Raw genomic sequence first — 6992 nt, 5'->3', positions numbered from 1 at the left:
GCCCTTTATTCTTTACTTCTCTCTATGTGTCTCAATTTGTAATTTTTTAATTGAACTGATAGGTGAACAACAGTTAAAATAATGTGAATCTATTTTGTCCTCACTCAGTTTTTACAACATTTTCTGTTTTATGTGAATAGCTTTATTGTTACTGTACGTTTAACAATCTTATATATATGCACACACACACACACGTTTGTTTTTGTGAATTGTGCGGACTTTCCATAGACTTCTATAGTTTTTATACTAACTAAATGCTACTTTTTCCCCCTTACCCAGCCCTAACCCTAAACCTACCCCTTACAGAAAACATGTTTGGAAATCATAGGGTGTATTAAATAAAAGTAAATAAATATTTTTTTATTTACTAAGATCTAAGATCTCATGCCATTTGATTTCTCAGTGGTGTGGTGCTACATTTCATGTAAAATGCACACATGCAGTAATTATTGATTATCTTTGTATCCAGGTGTGGTTGGTGATGATGTGGTAAAAATGTCAGAAATGGAGGGAAAGTCAGTCTTTTTGTACTCTGATGTTACCAAACAACAACGTGACAAGATGCTGTGGTATTTCGATGATACTCTAATAGCTCTGATCAATGGTGAGCCCAGTAAGAGTTGTATGTATGATGGCGAAGGTGGGATGTTCAGAGACAGACTAAAGGTGGACTACGCAACTGGATCTCTGACCATTACAAACATCAGACCTGAACACACTGGACGTTATGAAGCAAATTTCATCCAAAGCAAGAGCTCAGGAACCAGCCACAACTTGAACCGAAACAGCAAGTGTAACAGCACAAAAATCATCAAGAAAATGAGCAACATTGGCGACACTGTAAAAACATTCAGTGTTTCTGTCATTGGTAAGCCATTCATACTGCCTAAATAGTAGTCTCATGTAGCCAGACCTTCAGACTGACAACAGAATATATGTATATATATAAACTGAAATAAAAAATAACAGATTGTGCTTTTTCATTTTGTTGTTATTCCATTGTGTTTTCCAGCCTCTCTGTCTTATCCAGATCAAATCAGTAAAGAATTGGACAATATGGAGAAAAAACAAGAGTTTGAAAAGGGTATGTTTTTATCCTTCGCTGCCTTTTTTTTAATTTACGGATTACACCATATATATATATTTTTTTTAGTTCTTTTATAAAAGCACACTGTTCCAAAGATATCTTTCCATATATACCTCTTCTGATATTTGTCAATCACATTCGTGTGTGCCTGTGGTGATGTTAGTGTTAGTATTATTACTATATTAGTGCTGTTTTATTAATTTCTAACAGAGACTATGTAATATGTATTTTTCATGCTGTGAATCCCCATGTTCATGTCTTTTGAACTGTCTGTCTTTCTCTGTTTTAGATTCAGTACTGTCTTTAATTCCTATAGTGGGAATATGTGGTAGTGTTAGTGCTGTTCTGCTGATGGTTGCTGTTGTTGGTGTGATGTACTGTCGTTACAGGAGCGCTAACAAGGGCAAGTATCAAGTACTGTAGATATGCCATTAAGAGAAAAACAATCTTTTTTAAGCAAATTCAGTTTAATTGTCTGTGCTGTGTTTTTGTTTGTTTGTTTGTTTGTTTGTTTGTTTTTTGTTTATATATACAGAAGACATGGAGAAAAACAAGTCTGAACAGAAAAACTGTCTGTTGACAGTCCCAGTATGAGGTAAGATATTGTATTACTGTAGCTTTTCTAAAATATACAGTATGCTGCAAACAGCATTTTAGAATCTTTACCAAAATGTTTATGGCAGTTATTTATATAGTTTGTCTTAATTAGGGCTGTCAGACGATGACTAATATATGTGTGTGTACTGTGTGTAATTATTATGTATATATAAATAGACACAAATTGATGTATATGTTTAAGAGAAATAAGTTATTTATGTACAAAATATTTGCACTTATATATAATATAAATTCTATAAAAATTATAATAAATACATATACTAGTAGATATTGCTTAAATATATACATGAATTTGCTTGTATTTATATATACAAAATAATTACACACAGTACACACACATATGTTAGGCAAACTCAAACTTTTATTTTGTATGCGATTAATTGCAATTAATCGTTTGACAGCCCTAGTTTGAAATATATATATATATATATATATATATATATATAAATAGTTGTTCTCAAAGTGTGGAATGAGTACCACTAGTAGTACTCAGGCTCCCTCTAGCTGAATAGTTAGGCCTACTACACTACTCTATTGTTATCCAATCTACCTATTCAGTATATAGAGATATTTATTACATATGAAATGTATTTTATTATTGTAAATTAAATCTTATTAAATGATAATGACAGATGTGATGATTTTCTCAAATTTTCTATAAATGTAAACACTGTTCATTTTGCTATCCTTACCTTCTGTGAATTTTTGTTGTTTTCTTACAGAAAGAGAGAGGTCTCATTAGAGGTTCTCAACAGAATCAGCCAACACTTGATTTTAACCATCCTTGCTCTCTATATTGTCTATATTTCTTCTTCTTCTTCTTCTTCTTCTTCTACTTTATGTTTCTTCCCTAAAAGTACATAGGCGTCAGTGATCATAAAGTTGGCAGGATGATCCCAGTTGTGCACAGCTACTCGAGCACCCAGATGCTAGTTGGCACTATCATAAGGTGATTTGCAGATTTTTGTTCAATATTACACCCCAGTCAAGAGTTATGAAAGAGAATATTATGTAGCTCTTTTTTTTTTTTTAAAAGAAAAGCGAAGTAGCAATATACTGATGAACATAATAGGAAAGGAAAGGACGTGACGTGTGACCAAGTATGGTGACATATACTCGGAATTTGTGCTCTGCATTTCTCACCCAAGTGCACACACACAGTAGTGTGTGTGCATAGTAATAAGTAATAAGTTTACAATGCAGTTTGTGAATATAGCTTCAGGAGCCATCAGGGTGAAAATAACAAATGAAAACAAATAATTATTATATAACACTAACTGCCGTAGTCCACAAAAGTTAAGAAAATACAATTACTTCCCTACCTCATTAAAATATTATGTACAGTTATTCACAATTTAGAGAGTTAACATTTCCAAAAAAAAAAAAAAAAAAAAAAAAAAAAAAAAAAAAAAAAAAAAAAACCTGTCAGCAATCCAACAAATGGCTAATAACATCATTTCTGAATGGCCTACCATTATGAACATAGATATATCGTGTGAACCAGATTTTTTGAAACCAGTTACAAGGTGATGTTATAAAAAGAAACTTTGTTTTCACTAATAACTAATTATGTACTTTCTTCACATGGGAAAACTATTTATTTGGAATTAACTTCAATTAACTTCAATTAACTTTAGTAACTTCATTTGATGCTCAGAATGAAACAAAACTAAAATGATCAGGTATTTTAGTCATTCTTTGTTTCACGTTCTGTTGATTTTGAATATTATAAAAAATGCATTCATCTACAGTATCATTTAGAGCAGAATCAGAGTCCTGAAAAAGCTTTATATACCATAATTTGTACAACTTTTTTTTTTTTTTTTTTTCTTGGGGAGACTTATGTGAAATATACACTCGCTGTGCAATATAATTAGTTCCTTTTGTTAAAAGTTAATCTTAGAGTAACTCAACTCTGTATGGTGCAATTATGTAACATGGTTACTTGTGTGGTTCATGTCTTTGCTGAATGTGGTCTATGTAAATTATGCTGAGTGAAAGCTATCCTAATTTCAGTCTACATCTGTATCATTCATTCAAAACATTAAATGATTTAATTACATGTTTAAAATATAGAACTAAATAAACACACACACACACACACACACACACATATATATTGGCAACTTAGTTTTAATATAGAAGTAAATGATTAAAACAATTGAAAGACATTAAAATAAACTTTTGAGTTGCAAATTAAATCTTCTTATTCATTTGATATTGTCAAATGAATATTGGGGGGGTATTATGATGTGGAGGTGAATTGGTTTAGTCTTGACTTCTGGTCGTGAGTGACAGCGTTGGGGGATGGGAAATCTGTTGATTGTCGATTACAAAGTAAACACAGCGATGGAGAGAAAAAGGCCAAAGCTGTCAGGTGCCCAATTTAGGAAAAAAGGAAAAGAAGATGAGGAGAAACGGGCAAAAGATAAAGGTATGCAACAATGTTCTCTCTGTATGATTAAGGTATTCATGTCATTATGTTAATTAGTGGTATAACGTTAACTCTTAGGTTTGTTAGCCTTCTTGCTTATGATGCTTGCTATGCTTACATTGCTAAAAAAAACTTATTATAGTGTGTTTTGGACACTTTTCCAATAAAATTTACCATCCCACCCACCAATAGAATCCATCATATACCAGACACTGTTATACTTACCATTAATTCAATAGGGGAGCATATCTCATATGATGCCATTATTGATGACTTTTTATTGATGACTCATATGATGCCATTATTGATGGGCACCGGGAGGGAGTCTCGCCCGGGGAGCAATTCAGTGTAGTGTTGGCAGTGTATGTACACATCTACCCTATAATGATACAAATACATGCAGTGGTTTTTAATTAATCTGTAAAAAAAAATATTCCCTTTTTCAAATCGAGCCATTCTCAGATGCCTGTAAGTGTCACACCGACAGAGGCCGCTCCCACGATAGTTGATTGACATGACTTACCTCAGACCTGCCCTAAATCAGCTGTAACGGTCTAACCTCCATTGTTTTGATGCCGGAGCAGGAATGTAAGCAAGCTGTCTGTGAAGCGACTGTGTAAACAGAGGCGTCCGACGCGCGGTAGCCGCTTCAGGTCAGCAGTCCGGTAACGTCAGCTCCTCGAGTTATCTTTATCACTCTAATGGATAAATGCACACAACATTATGTCAAAATGACCGTTGTGTTTCTTTTGTTCTCTTTTTTAATGACAGGACGTGATTGCTGCTGCACTCAAGCACACCTGCATTCTTATCATGGGTTTGTATTCTGTTTTATTAACAGTTTTATTTAACATTAGTGTTAAGTATCAGAAAGAAAATGGTTATTTATTTTGTTGACTTTCACAACAATGTGAAGTTGTTTGCTGTCTGATGCGTCGGAAGCCATGTCACAGACAACGTGCTAACGTTACCAAAATGATTGGATTGATTACTTGTGCATGTTATCATCCTTGTATGTATAAGATGTGTTCAAACTGCTTGTCATTATGTATATGGTAATTTTGTAATGTCTTTTGTGTTTAAGGTGATGGGCAGTTCAAGATTGCTGTCGTTCAAGAAGATAATGACCACTATTGTAGTTGTGAGCTACAAATGAAATGTGTATCTGTTTATTTAATTGAAAATAATGAAGCATATTGTAAGACTCAGATGATCTGACAAGCTCGTATGACAGATGTAAATGGAGACTATTGGAAATGTAAGTTAAGCAATTTATAAACAAATATTTTAATTGGCAAGTATTAGGGTTAGCTGTTCATTTAATGAACTTAAAATACTGTATGATTGATTTTCCATCTCCAACCTGCATGTTACTGTGTAGTTCAGTTTCATTCATTTCATTTTTATCATTATCCATTTCTGTTAGAGTTTTCCTGTGAAGAAATCCTAAATGAGGGTTGAGATGAAGGGAACCAGGTGGGTTTGTATTCTATTTCATTTAACATTAGTGTTCAATATTGAAAAGAAATTGAGTCTTTAAGTCATTTATTCTTTTGACTTTTACAACAATGTGAAGTTGTTTGCTGAAGATGCATTCAAAGGTGTTCAAAGATGCTTGTCGTTATGTATATGGTCATTTTGTAATGTCTTTTTTGTTTAAGGTGATGGCCAGTTCAAGATTGCTGTCGTTTGAGAAGTTAATGAAAAAATCTTCTTTCCTGTTGCGGTTGTGAGCTACAAAATACGCAGAGGAGGCGGCACTTACTCTGGAGTTCATACAGAAGTAAGCAACACGTATGTTATAAAAAGTGTATGAAGCATTTGGTTGTGTTGCTGTTTATTTAGTTGAAAATAATGAAGTATATTTTAGGACTTGACAAGACTTGATTTGACGAACTCATATGACCGATGCAAATGGAGACCATTGGAAATGTAAGTTAAGCAATGTGTAAACAATTAGAAAGTATTATGGACTGCAGTTGATTTAATGAACTTAAAATACTGTATGACTACTTTTCCACTCCAACCTGCATATTACTCTGTAGTTCAGTTTAATTCATTTAATTTGTTTGTCATATCCATTTCTTTTAGAATTTTCTTGTGAAGAAATGGTTTGAGATGAAGGCAACCAAGTGGCTATGCATTCCTCCAAGACTCTTGCATGAACAATTTCGAAAATCCATGTAATATTTGAGTTTTTAAATTGAAAGAAATGGCACTTGCATTAAACATGCAGTTAAATAGGAAATAATACATCCCCTATAATGAATTGCATCACTTCAATGATATTTCTGTTACAGTCAACTTTAAAATTCTGTTGTCAAGCCACTGGAGTCACATACGTTATACCTTTCTGGACCTTGAAAATAGTAGTTGCATAGACAATCAATAGAGGGACAGAAAGTACCCAGATTTAACTAAAAATACTCTTAATTTGTGTTCTAAAAATGAATGAAAGTCTTATGGGTTTGGAATGGAATGAGGCTGAGTAATTGACTGAATTAACATTTTTGTGTGAACTATCCCTCTAAACAATATTGTTTGTTATAAGAAAAAAAGTTTTGAGTCTTGACTGTTTTACAGTTTGAAGTTTAAATTTTGTGACCACTTTTTAGTACAACACCTGTATTGTACAGATGCTCATGTTTTATTTTTTTTTTTTTTAATTCTGTCTGTTACTGTTTAAAGCTAAACTGTCTTTTACAATACAGCCATTTTGCCTGAGATGACACATTGTTAAATGAATTGAGTATTTGATATTGTTTAGTGCTATCCCACTTAAGGCAAATAAAAGCCATTGAATGCACTTTTAAGAATGTTTAGATGAAGTAAAAATAAACCATGTTCAATTTG

The 6992-nt window shown here is 32.9% G+C and overlaps 2 long non-coding RNA genes across 3 annotated transcripts; both read left to right on the top strand.

Annotated features, from left to right (window-relative positions):
* The first annotated feature begins 474 nt into the window (after positions 1–474).
* Positions 475–1490, top strand: LOC127158815 (uncharacterized). Its single transcript, XR_007826281.1, has 3 exons — positions 475–868; positions 1013–1084; positions 1377–1490. It is a non-coding gene; the product is annotated as an uncharacterized LOC127158815 (long non-coding RNA).
* A 126-nt stretch (positions 1491–1616) lies between these two features.
* LOC127158813 (uncharacterized) lies at positions 1617–6992 on the top strand. Of its 2 annotated transcripts, none has more exons than XR_007826279.1 (8): positions 1617–1682; positions 2428–4792; positions 4911–4956; positions 5224–5397; positions 5566–5615; positions 5801–5922; positions 6010–6071; positions 6231–6992. It is a non-coding gene; the product is annotated as an uncharacterized LOC127158813 (long non-coding RNA). The 2 variants fall into 2 exon arrangements; XR_007826280.1 differs by having other exon boundaries at positions 2428–4804.

This window comes from Labeo rohita, unplaced genomic scaffold (assembly GCF_022985175.1).
Source record: "Labeo rohita strain BAU-BD-2019 unplaced genomic scaffold, IGBB_LRoh.1.0 scaffold_1715, whole genome shotgun sequence".
Taxonomy (NCBI): Eukaryota; Metazoa; Chordata; class Actinopteri; order Cypriniformes; family Cyprinidae; genus Labeo; species Labeo rohita.
The sequence above is the reverse complement of the archived record's forward strand: the minus strand, read 5'-3'. Positions and strand labels throughout refer to the sequence as shown.